Raw genomic sequence first — 12,326 nt, 5'->3', positions numbered from 1 at the left:
GAGAGCTGACACCCAGGAGCTTTTGAAAGTGCCGTGAGAGGGGCAAGTCCCTTTCTGCAGCCATGGGCGGAACGTGGGGCAGCCCGGCGCAAGGTGGAGACAGAGCCAGGTGACTCCAGCAGGTGAACAGAGAAGGAAAGCTGAGGGGAAGTGCTAGTTGGAAGGAGCCTGTGAAGGCCAGGATTTAACGAGCCCAATGATCAATGAAAAATGGTTGGAAATAAAGGGAATGGTACTGGCAAGAAACTTGTTGCATGCAAGGACAAAAGAACAGTAGGAATCAAGGAAAAAGGTAATAGAAAACATAATTTGTATGGTGGGGTATGGAGCAGAGAGCCACATTTTAAAACTAGAAAGGAAAGAAAACACAAAAATAATGATCTTAAAAAAAAAAAAACAACCCTCTAATTCACTGAGAGATGAAGTTCCAATAGGTTAATATTAAGTTTAGGTGCTAATGAGCCCTAGTCTAAAGTCTCAAGGTTGCTAAGTTCATGAGAGGTAAGAAAGGATACTTCTGTTAACTGAGAGATCTTAAAATTTCTCTAAGTGTTCACAAGATTCTATTATATATTTCTGGACACACAAACAATTATATTTAGGAAATAAGCCAAGCCCTAACTTAGTGCTACAACCACGATGAGGGAGAAACTTGAAAGCAAGCACTTAAGAAGCATTCTGCTTTGAAACCCAATGCTAGTAACGTACATTAAGTGGTTTTTATCATCCCTAAATAACGTTTCAGACAAGTTCTTCCGGTTCTATGTTTATTCCTCCCTGAGATAACTAAAATTCAAACCCTTCGTGACATAGCATTTGGAAACATGAACAGTGACTGCAGACTCAAGGGGTGTTATCTCAGGGAGAGAACAGGCAGCCAGAAAAGGTGAATGCTTCAGAAGGACGAACCTGAGGGATTGTCTAAAAGGAAGGGCTGATAAACATGCTTAAGTTTAGGGGAAACGCATCTCAGTCTTCTTGCTCAGACTCCAGTGCCTCTAGTCATATACCTCAAAATTTATCATTGTATAATTAAATTGTGGTAAATATTATGATATTTACTATTTATCTTAAGAGTGTCATTTAATTCTTCCCACACCACTATCCTAATTCCAAAAAAAAAAAAAAAAAAAAATGGTTGACAAGTTTAAAAGCTTGCCTTGACTCAGAAAAAGTCCAACCTTGTATGACTATCTGATTCTGAGCAGGAATGAAGTTAATTAAGAAAGGTCTTCCTGAATCAGGCAAATATTTGAAGACTTGGATCATGGAAAACCTGCTCCATATTCAACTAGGGGTAGAGGAATAATTTTCTTTTTTCATTTGGGCTTGAGATTAAACATCTATTCTGGAAGAAAATAAATGTATATAAGAACACTATTTTTTAGTATATCCGCTCATACTTATAGATAAATTACATAATCTAAAACAAGATTTTTTTTTTAAGCAAATAACTTAGAAAGTATTATAAAGCACAACCTAGCAAATATTTTGGTTTTGGTTCTCCTTCGTTCACATGTACAGGAAAAATTAAGGATTTTCTGTTTCATACTGAAAGATGATGCTACTAATTCACCCTCATTAGAACATGATGTGAGTTACCATCTCTAGGATGGGAATAGGATGTTGCTGAGCCATTTGTAGGGCTCAGCCGAACACCCTCATCCCAGAATGCGAGCACACCTTTGTGGTGCCTGCCCAGGATTCAGAATAACAGCAGGGAGAATCTGGAAGGGTTTTGGTCTCTTATGCGGTTGAGGTTTCTAGGTCCCAGAAAGGTTGGAAAACTCAATCCATATGACGAAGCTGCTCAGTGGCCACCCCAGAAGTAGAGCCAAGGCCTGACTCTCTCCAGCATACCTTTCCCTATTAAGAGGCACATGGCTCCTACTGGTTTAAACCTGCCTAACTTATTGAACTGTTTTTGTGTAAATCAATTACTGGTGTGAGTCTAGGTAAAGATAAACTGTCCAACCATAAAAGGCTTGATGATCAACTCTAGGTACTATATCTTACTGCCCAAATCCCTTCTCCTTCCTTTGTCTCCTGAAAGTATACTCTCTTGCTATCTTAGTCTGCTCAGGGCTGCTATATTAAATTACCGTAGACTGGATGGCTTAAGCAATAGACACTTATTTCTCACAGTTCCGGAAGCTGGAAAGTCTCAAGACCAGAGTGCCACCATGGTCAGATTCTCAGGAGCCTGTTGCCTTCTTGCTGTGTCCTCACCTGGTGGACAGTGAGCAAACTCTCTGGTCTCTGCTTATAAGGGCACTGATCCGATCACGAGGACTCATCTAAGCCTAATACCCCCAGGGCTCCCCCTCCATTATCGTCACACTGAGGATGACGGCTTTAACCTGAATTTGGGGGAGGACACTAACATTCAGGCCATAACGCTCGCATTATTTGCAGTTCTCTACTTCATTTACCTTCACCGGATATCAGTTTGATAAAACATAAGTCGGTTATTGTTTTTTCCCTTCTAGCATCTACAGTGGTATCTGGCACATAGATAAAATGATGTCTGGCATACAGTAGGTGTTCAAGAATGTTTTTTTAATAAATGAATGAACCAACTTTCAGTTCTTATTTGAAAATCAGACGAGTGGCTCTCCCGATGTAAAAAAATAACTCTCCGTATGAATTTTTATTAGAACTCGTGAAGAAGACCCATAGGCTAACTGCTTCCAGTCTCTCCTTTTAACTTCCTGATTGGCCCTCTGTAATTACAGATAAAAGCTCCTAAGTTTGATTAATTAGTGCAGATGCTGAAAATTCTTGGAATATATGCATTTGCATGGTTCTCTGTGACACATCCTTGAAGTATGTCATGACAAAATGGAAGAGAGAGTGGAAAAATGCACCGTCATGTAGACACAGATTATATATGCTTCATTTATATTATGTCTGATTTCCTTTTTTTCTTAATTTCTTCAAGGGCAGCTCTTCAATGAATTCTTCAGATTCTTTAGTGACTTCAAATAGTGCTTCCCATTCTTTTGCAGTCATCCAACTCTTAGCCTTTTTAACAGACCTCGCTGTGGCAGCACATATATACATATATACACATACATTGTTGTCAACAGAAAGCCATAGAAATACTACATCTTCCCAGTCTCTGCACACTGCAATTGACTCATCTCAAAATTGACTTTCCTTTTTTTAGACTAGAGAACAAAACATTTCCTAAAGCAATGGTCCCCAACCCCCGGGTCGTGGACCAGTACCAATCCGTGGCCTGTTAGGAACCAGGCCGCACAGCAGGAGGTGAGCAGTGAAGCTTCATCTGCATTTTCAGCCGCTCCCCAGTGTTAGCATCACCGCCTCAGCTCCACCTCAGGTCATGCATCAAGCATTAGATTCTCATGGAGAACCAGTCTCTGGTGCCAAAAAGGTTGGGGACCACTGTTCTAAAGAACTATATGGTGTTTAGTTTTTTAAAAAAAGAAAACTTAGCCTAAATAGTAAAAGCTAGGCACCTATCCTATGAAAATTGCAATTTTAGGAAAATCATCAAAAGATGACAATCTTAAATGTCAAAATAGTTCTAAGAAATGATAGAAACACATTTGATACCATTATGTTGGTATGAAGTGTCACTCCGGATCAGCCTTTGCCCTAAGTAGTCAGCATGACCTCTTTCTATTATTTTCATGGTAGAAGCATAGATAATTTCTTTATCTTTTTCCCTCCCTCTCTCTCTCCTTCCTTCCTTCTTTCATTTCTTCTTTTTGAGTCTTAATATGTAATTTGAAAGTATGGAAAATGACGTTTGAGATCTTTTAAGTAGATTTTGTAAATATATTTTTTTAAATATTTGCTCAAAGTCTTTTTTTTAAAAGTCCATATACTTTAATGGAGACTTTGTTTTACCCATAATTAAAGTGTATTAAGAAAAGCCATATAAGCTAAAATTGCCTATGTCACTTAGATTCGGTATCCAAGTATTCTTGATGGGAAATTTTCTTTATATAGTTTTATATTAGAGGCTCCTACAGTTCTACAAATGGAATAAGTCACAGGCGGTTATCTGTAAAGTTGCTGCAGATAAGAAGACTCAGACCCGTGGTTGTAGATGTAGGATGGTTTCACTAACTGTCCTTTAAAAAATTATTTAGTTTTTTTCTTTTTCGTGATGAATGGTATGGAATAGATATAGGGAATTCTTTGTGATTATTTTTCTTATTTAATTTTATAGGGTTTGGCCTTATGAAACAGAATAAATAAAAATATTTGAATATAAAGCAAATCTACTTAATCAAATTAACTTGAAAAGAACTGGTTGAGTTATGATGGGAACAAGAAGTTGGTTTCAATCAAATACAATTTATAGAAGAATTATTTTCTAATTATTTTCTCCCTAAATAAATGGTGGCCAAATTACTCCTTATATTCCCAGCTCAGCCTGTGTGAACTTCACTGAAATAGAATAGAAGACAGTGTACATAAAAGTGATATAGAAAAACTTGCCCACCAAAGTCATGAAAGATGAAAATTTAAAATACTTACCTTTTAAAATAAATATATATATTTTTAAATACATATATATATATGAATGTGTGTACGTATACATATATGTGTATATATATAGTGTGTGTATATATATATTCGTATACACACACACACATAAATTTTTTTAAAGCATTTGTGAATACTGTCTGTTTTTGATTAATTGTGTTGAGGAGCCGGTCACTTCTTTTTCCTTCATGATCTATGTGGAGAGAAGGAGGGGGCAGGGGAGGGTGAGATAAAACAAGAGAAAGAGAAATTTTATCTATTCAGTCCAAAGATGTTAAAAAGTATTCTCATCATATGAGGATTTCTCAAAACAATTTAAGTGAAGAATTCTTTTGATATAGGGTGGAATCGTTCGGTTTGTGTGTTTCCTGACCGTTGTTGTGATCACTACATGGCTCCTTATGTAACTTGAACATAGAGACATTTCCAGTTATCTCCTCCTGTTAGCTAGCTTTATCTCTCAGCACTGTGCATGCAGTAAACGAATATCATCTCTTTTTGCTATTATTAACTGATTGTTAGTAATAGTGTCAATGGTTTATAAAGTATCCTATAGAATACATTAAAATATAGGCATTATAAAGTATCCTATAGAATACATTAAAATATAAAAAGTATTTATAAATATAAAAATATTTAATAACCAGGATGATACAAGCATTAATCAATAGAAGTGAATGCCTGTTAGATAAAACGGGAGGGCTGCCAGCCATAAACAATTGCTATAGCCAGTCTGGTTGTGTCGAATACCAGTCGAATACCAGTCCTGTATACACAGATTTCAAAAAGTAGACCCATTAAGAAAAGCATAATGTATGTCAACAATAAACATTTGTTGAACTCTGTTTAATAAACTCTGTTAATGTATTTGTGTGTATGTGTGAGTACATACACCCACGCATACATACAAATATTTATATATGAACAGGTAGGTAATCTCACTTTCAAAAAGATTCTTCAAAGTACATTACTCCTAAACAAATTTGCTCCAATATTACAAATGGCATTTGGAAAAGCCCACAAAAACTGGTTTCACAGAAATATTATACATTGGTGGTCAAAATTTGAATATACCCTTTAGCCAGCTTTTACCTTTTTAATTTGAAAAGGGATAATCATGATCATGACAGAGCTTTTATTGCCCTTTATCATCTAAAATATGACATATTAAATTTCTGCTTTTTTTAGCTGGGTGAGATTAAGAGTAAAATTTATAAACTGGGGGACTATAGCAATATCTCTCTATCTAGCTCACTGTGACTTTTGTAGGTTTCCTTTTTTCCCAGTTATCTTATTTGTAAAACAGAGTCCAATTAGAGATGATAAATACACACACTTAAAAAATAAAAGGTGGTAGACTACTGCTTGTAATGATTATATTAGATTTCCCCCAAGCTTTCTCTACTTCTCAAATACTTAAATCATCACTAACAGAATCAATTATAAGATCTCTGATTTGAGACAGATACAAATTATTATTCAAATTTACAACTATACTCTGAGAATTATATTTTGTATATCTGAGGTAACAATTTCCATCTTAAAGTGTTTGTTGATACTTATTTTGCAATTCACATAAATGCTTGTTGATAATTATTTTGCATTTTTAGAGATGGCGAAAGTAGGGATTCAGCACAGTTGTAAAGTTAGAGTTAAACTTTAGATTTCCTAACTCTTGTTTTATCCATAGAACCCGTCCCAATAATTCAATTGCCTCTTAAGTCTTTTGAATATACTGATGAAAAAATGTGCTGTTTCTTCTTTTTCATAAAGCTACAAAATAATACTTAGTATTAAATTAAAATAATTTTTAATATTAAAAAAAATTAAAATAGTTTTTCAATATAATGCCTTTTAATTGAACTACTTCCAAGTAACTTTTCTAGCTGAAGATGAGTATACCGTGTTTTTATCTAGGTAATTCTTTTTTGTATTTATCATCAAATCGAATGATGTATACTTCATAGATTTGATTCAGTAATGCTCACCGTAAACACCCATAGTGGGTACACTTAGCACTGGGTTGAAATCATTGTAAAAGCCAGCAGCTGTTCTATGTAAGGGGCTAATTATGCATGATGAATGTCTAATTTGAGAGCAATAGAAAGCTCATTTCATCTAAACAGCAAAGAAACTGATGTGACACATGTAATGTATCTTGTGTGAATTTTTTTGTTGACTTTACTAAGTCTAAAGATGAGGAGTGAGTGAAGGCCACTCTCTACTCTTGGCTCAGGAACCAAGGAAGGGGGCGAAATTTTCCACTGGGAAGGACTTATGACTTGTGCATGCTGCTGAATGATTCTGAGTGCTTTGTTCTTTAAATGGGAATTTCATGGTTCGGGGCTGAGGTGCTGTCCTTTTTAATTGAAGGCCAAATGTACCTTTCCTCAATATACCTGCAAAAAATAAAATACTGAGTAATGATGTAAATGTGTTGACAAATTCAGAAAATCAACTACAAACTTTTCCCTTAACAACTTGTCTCATTATTTATGAAATCTCATAGTCGAAATATATCTTTTTCATTTTTACCCATTGACCCCCTTTGCCCATTTCTTCCACCCCCACTGCTGGCAATCACCAATCTGCTCTTGGCATCTATGAGCTTGTTTATTTTTTCTCTTTTCAGATTTCGTGTATAAGAGCGATCATAAGGGATTTCCCTTTCTCTTATTTTACTTACTATCATGCTCTCAAAGTCCATCTATGCTGTCACAAATGGCAAGATTTCATTTTTTTTTCATGGCTGAATAATATTCCATTTTGATGTCATCTTTAGGGTTTTCTATGTATAATATTATGTTATCTGTATAGTGACAGTTTTACTTCTTCCTTTCTAATGTGTATGTCTTTTATTTCTTTGTCTTGACTTCCAGTGCTGTGTTGAATAGAAGTGGGAAGAGTGGATGTCTTAGCCTTGTTCTTGATCTTATAAGAAAGGCTTTCAGCTTTTCATCAATGAGTTAGCTGGGGGCTTGTTGTATATGGCCTTTATTATGATAAGCTGCAGCCCCTCTATACCTACTTTGTTGAGAATTTTTATCATAAGTGGATGTCGAACTTTGTCAAATGCCTTCTCTTGTGCCCTAATCTTTGTGACTGCCACCCAGCGGATGCCTTTGACTTCCAGGGGAGCGTGCACTCCTGGTCTCATGGGCCTGTGATAATTGGTGTCACCCAGAAAAGAGCTCACACCTATGTCTGGCAACATGACTTTTGCAGCTGCTGCCAGGGGACATGTCTACATTGCATGGCTCTGGCGGCCAATGGAGCTTACACTAGTAGGTCTCACAGGACGGTAAACAACAAAGAAAGACATCTTAAACAGCTGCCACCCCCAGGGCACAGCAAGAGGCAACAGACCCAGGAGCTTGGTCATTTTGTGAAGGAGGCCTGCTAAGTAATCATCACGGCTGTGGCCTGAGTGGGCAGGTTTCTTATTAAACATGCCTCTAGGGGCTGAATGTAATCCTTTCCGGAGACCTTGGCGGGTGGGCGCTCTCCTCACGCACTCCGTCTGCCATGCCTCAGAATTCCAGCGCCTCCTGCAGGGGAGCTTTACACATGGCTGGTGCCCTGGTTTTCACATCTAGTGGCCCAGTTCTGCGGCTGCCTCCCAGGGGAAGCCCCTTGATCACCTGGCTATGGTGACCTACGGGAGCTGCGTTCCTTGGTCCCATGGAACTGTAACAATCGGAGAGATGGTGCTTGGCCAGCTGCCACCTCGGGGTACTGCACAGAGAGCAGACTGAGGCTGCCCCTCCCCCCAGCCTCTCTGCGAAGGAGGCCGCTTGGCTGGTCCTGGAGCTTGGTCTGAGGGGCCAGATTCCTATTTAGCACATATCTAGGGGCCTCCAAAGCAGCTCTCACAGAGCCTAGGCTGGAGGTGCCATCTTGGCACTCTCCTTCTCCCTTGCTCCCTATAATTGTGTGCTCCGTGACCACAGAGAGCATTTTCATGTAGCTTATCATCGTATTCAAACGTCTATCCCAGTGCCTGGCACATAGTCGGCAATCAAAAGAATGTGTTTGGGATGAAAGAATGGATGGATAGAAACCGAGGAAGTACGGTTATCCAATTCCTTTGTGCTCTAATGATGTCATATCTGGATAATTGAGTGTACAATTTCTTATGATTTCCAATTTTTTCTGATCATGTGTTTTTGTCTCCTACAGGGAATATAGCAAAATATATCACACTTGATGAGATGAGAGTCTTAGGTGTTTGACTTGTCCAGACTGATGTACTATCACCAGGTAAATGATAAAACCACTTAGAGGGAAAAATACATACTTTGAAACAGATAGTTTTAGACTTTGTATCCCAAGATACTTAAACTCTCTAAACCCAGGTTCCTTGTCTTAAAATACTCGCCTCATTTTATTAGATGAGACAACGAATATTGTCTTCAGCATCACGGCCAACAACACATGGTAACTTTGGATTACATTTTAGTTTCTTCCCTTTCCTTTATCGCTAGCTATACACAGACAATTTTTATATTCATATCAAGAATTTGAAGGAAATAATTCTTAATGCATTAAAATATTAACTTTCTCTTTTAATTTCACTATAACCTGTGAATTATGCATTATTCTACTGTTTTCACTTACAACTTTGGACGGCCTATCATCCGTGTATTTAATCTTGTCTCTTTACAAAACATAAACTGGCTCTTTCCTTAGATGGACTTATTATCAATATTAAGTATAGATACATATACTTAGATTTATAGCAAGAAGAGAAATAGTTACTTAGAGGAAATCAGCATTAAGCACAATGGGCCATATGTATTAAACCCTCATCAAATCCACCCGAGCGGCATTCTCCTCTTGACAGGGTAATTGTAGGGGTGAGTAGTGAGGCTGAAGGGCGAAGTGACTGCGCAGATGGTGGGAGAGTGGAAGACAGGTGTTTGAATAGACACACTCTCCCCACTAGGTCTGTCCAACTCAATAATTCTCAGTGTATTTTTCTTGCCCCACAAGTTCCATTTGTATTCATATTGGTTCTGCAGATGGCCACTGAGTGAACAGATATAAATAACAGTGGATTTTGTTTAAATATTAAACATAACATTGACATGGGCTGATCCAGCCATTGGAAAGGTAATTGTGTGTATGTCATTTTGTGATGAGAGGCCCTAAGTGTTTAATGCCATGAATTCTGAAAGCTACAAGCAGGTTTGGCTGCCAGAAAAGAATCACCAAATCCTAACAATCCTTATGTTAGAGTTAATAGTACATTGTCTTCCCTAGTCCATATCACCACCAGAAAAGAATAAGCACATGTAATAGGTCAGCTTATGTCAATATCTTTCAAACGATATTCGGACATACAGGAACACAATCGAAAGCTGCATTAGATCGAGTCTGGCCCTGCTGGGGACCACTCTAACCTAACTGGCAATAGTTAGTCAAAAGGTTTTGAGTCAGTCATCCTGAGATATTCGAAATCAGTTGTTGCACTCAGAAGCACAGATTTTTGACACTATATGTTTCAGAATAAAGCATGAGGGACTGGTGACAAGTCGGAAGAAGACTGCACTGCACATCGGGAGAGGATAATGTGAGACTTGCTGTGAAGAAAGTGGTGTCAAGTAAGTAAAGAACCAAAGAGATCGTCTCCTTTGTTTTTTACAGAGTTCTAGTACTACTTTTCTTTACTCCGAGTACATGCTGGCCTTCAGCTCGATTCCATCTTAACTAAACAGGACTGCAAATCCTCTGCTTAAGCAGCTGAGTAGGTTTCGAATACTGTGCACCACTTTGCTTTCATGGGGGACAATAGTTGGCCTTCCCTGTATGGAAGATTCGCAGGCCTGCTGTCTCGATTTCTACCGCGGCGATGCAATGCAGAGCGCATGCAGAACGTGTAAGGGAAAGGGGCGGAGAGCAGAAGGGGTTCTCTCTCCTCCCTGCAAAAAAACACACGGAAATCATCGTATGCATTGTATGTGCTCTACCTGAGGCAGACTCCTTGGGATTGAACAAAAAATCTAGGGACGTTTGAAATGTAACTTTTATTTACTCCTTCACTGGTATATCGAGTGCCTGTCATGTGACAGGAACCTTGGCAGGCACTGGGGAAAAAGAGTGATGGGCAAGGTAGGCCTGGCCTCTATTTTCATGAGACTTACAGTCACCTGGGGGTCACAGTCAGCAAAGAAATAAGCGTTCAAATAAGTAATCAAAAGTAATTATTACGAATCACGTAAACCGATATGTAGAAGAAATAAAATAAGCAGTGACCACATGTGGACGTGGCCTGGGCTTGGAGGTCAGGCAAAGCTTCTCTGAGGAAAACAGTGTTTGTGCTGAGACAGGAAGCACGGGCATTATTCAGCCAGATTGCGAGTGGAGAAGAGTGTTCCAGTCTTAGATCCGAACATACATGAAGGCCCTAGGGTGGGAGAGAGGGCGGCACCACATCTGAGGAGGAAAAGCGAGCTGAGCATAGTTGAACACAGAGATGAGACGCGCGGGTGGGAGCTTAGGCTTATGCCTCGAGCTGTGGGAAACCACTGAAACGTTTACACAGAGGCCGAGCGGTGATGTTTTTAAAAGTCTAGTTTGGATTGTTGTGGATAACCAGAAAGGTCCAAGGTGGAAGTGAGGGAAGGCACTAAGAGACCGTCATGATGTTTCAGGTGAGAAATGATAGCGACCTGAGTCAGGATGGCAGAGGGAACGGAGGAAGAGCGTGTTCATATGCGAATTGGCTTTTCTGCATATTTTTTCAGAGCCATATCTCTGCACAGCTAATTAGGCCAAAACATTTAAATTATATCTTATAATGTGGGAAAAAACTGCTTCTCTTTCTGTAAATAGGCGCTGTCAGGAATTTCCCAACATGTAAGGTTCATTTACGTATGGTCAATAATGGATTATAAGTGAAGCTATATCATTTCTAACCCTTGATAAGGGGCCCCCTATCCATAACATTTTGAAAATAATCAGTTGCATATAATGAATGAAATTATAACTACAACGTAATAAGATTAAACACCTAGATATAGCATGACCATAAACCACCGGAATTATAAACAAATAGCGTGCACTTTATTTAGGGTACCGCTCCTTCCTTAGATAACTAACAAGGGTTCGTCCATTTGTATCCTATCTTTACTTCAGCCCCCTCTCCCTACACAGCTGTCTCAGTTGTCGATAGGATCCTCTGCATTCCGCCACCTTCTGTGCTAATTCCTCTGCTTTCTGCTTTTCCCGTGCTTCGTAGCTCTCTCTTTGGCTCTTCCACTTCACAGAGACCTGTCCTTTTTCTTCTGCTGCTGCACACCTCACTGATTCCTTGCCCTCTTTTACTCACTCTTCTTTTCTATCCTCATGTGTGATTTCTCTCAGGAAACTGCGTCTTTTCATAGGACAGAGGGAAGTTAAATCCTAAATGTACCCAGTCCAGAGTAAAGCCTGTGTCTCTCATGAAGTCAGAAGAAGCTGACTGGGTGACCCAGAGAGCGCTAGCCTTACCGCTGGGAAACAGAAACATGGGATAGACCAAGGGATTTCTGAAGACTATCAGCACCGAAAAAAAACTTTTTCCCCCCAAGAGGTCAGCTTCGATGCCTGAGTTCCCCCACTAAAGCTACTCCTTTGGATGCAGCTGTTCATTACCAGCTAGAGGGTAAATATTAGAACATTTCGATACAATATCATCACACATATGGCAAATTTTGAAGTAACCGCGCAGTAACAGAAGATTAGGGTTTATAGAATTTTAGAATTGCAAGGGGCGTTAGAAAAATTGAAATACCATGTTAGTTTGCGAGAGTAATTAAGTATTA

The 12,326-nt window shown here is 38.8% G+C and overlaps 1 long non-coding RNA gene across 2 annotated transcripts in view; it reads left to right on the top strand.

Annotated features, from left to right (window-relative positions):
* The window catches only part of LOC118612423, a 192,156-nt gene extending 182,028 nt beyond the window's left edge, over positions 1-10,128 (top strand). For both annotated transcript variants that reach the window (XR_004954865.1, XR_004954864.1), the window contains exons 4-5: positions 8,701-8,781; positions 10,029-10,128. This is a non-coding gene — a long non-coding RNA (uncharacterized LOC118612423). The remainder of the gene's footprint in view (positions 1-8,700; positions 8,782-10,028) is intronic.
* The last annotated feature ends 2,198 nt before the right edge of the window (positions 10,129-12,326 follow it).

This window comes from Rousettus aegyptiacus, unplaced genomic scaffold (assembly GCF_014176215.1).
Source record: "Rousettus aegyptiacus isolate mRouAeg1 unplaced genomic scaffold, mRouAeg1.p scaffold_m13_p_16, whole genome shotgun sequence".
NCBI classification, from domain to species: domain Eukaryota; kingdom Metazoa; phylum Chordata; class Mammalia; order Chiroptera; family Pteropodidae; genus Rousettus; species Rousettus aegyptiacus.
Note: the sequence above shows the minus strand (reverse complement) of the source record. Positions and strands in the feature narration are given on the sequence as shown.